The 810-nt window shown below is 65.7% G+C and overlaps 1 protein-coding gene across 1 annotated transcript in view; it reads left to right on the top strand.

Moving 5' to 3' along the window:
• LOXL4 (lysyl oxidase like 4) overlaps positions 1-810 on the top strand; it is a 5,317-nt gene that overhangs the window by 927 nt on the left and 3,580 nt on the right. The window lies entirely within an intron of this gene.

Here is an 810-nt window from a genome sequence, read left to right as displayed (position 1 = left end):
TGCAGGCGGTGCCCAGCGGGAGGCAGGAGCTGCGGGATCCACTGCTGCCAGCGCCACCGCCGTGTCCCTCGCCACCGCCTGCCCCGCACCGCTGCCGGTCCGGCAGCACCATCCCTTGCCAGGGTGAGTGCCAGAGGTGGCTCCGGGAGGGGAGGTCTGGGTACCTGGAGAGGGGTCAGCAATCCCACCAATGCTCTGAATGAGGATGCAGGGGAAGAGGTGAGGTGACGGGGACCGGGCTGTGTGCAAGATGGGGAGGAATCCTGGTGTTCAGTAGAGAATCCAGGTGGAGGATGAAAGGGGGCTCTGCGCGGCCCTCACCCGTGTCCCAAAACGTGGGGCAGACAGGAAGCAGCAAGAGCACAGGGCAGTGTTGGTGGGGCTGCCCGTGGCTGTCAGTGCCCGGGAGGGCTGTGTCAGAGCTGGGTGACCTGGTGAAGGGGGTAGGGCTGGGATATGCTGTGAGTATGGCAGAGACCAGCCCATGCATCCCCCTCAGCACAGGGACAGGGATGTCACCACCATGCAAGAAGGTATGACCAGCTCCTGGGGCACAGTGGGGCTGCAGCTGTAGCCCCACTCTGCCATGGTCCCCAAGGACTCATTGTTGGTCTGTCCCCAGGCATCCCACTCACAGAACGATGATGGTGATGCCAACTGGCTCAAGTCACATCCTGCTGGTGCTGGTGCTGGTGCTGTGCTGGGTGGCCCCCAGCAGGCAGGAGCTGGCCCCGGTGCAGCTGCGGCTGGGGGGACCCCGGGGCCCAGCTGGAGAGGGGCGGCTGGAGGTGCTGTACCAGGGCCGCTGGG

This window comes from Geospiza fortis, unplaced genomic scaffold (assembly GCF_000277835.1).
Source record: "Geospiza fortis unplaced genomic scaffold, GeoFor_1.0 scaffold130, whole genome shotgun sequence".
In the NCBI taxonomy this organism is placed as follows: Eukaryota; Metazoa; Chordata; class Aves; order Passeriformes; family Thraupidae; genus Geospiza; species Geospiza fortis.
This window is presented reverse-complemented; position numbering and strand designations above follow the sequence as displayed.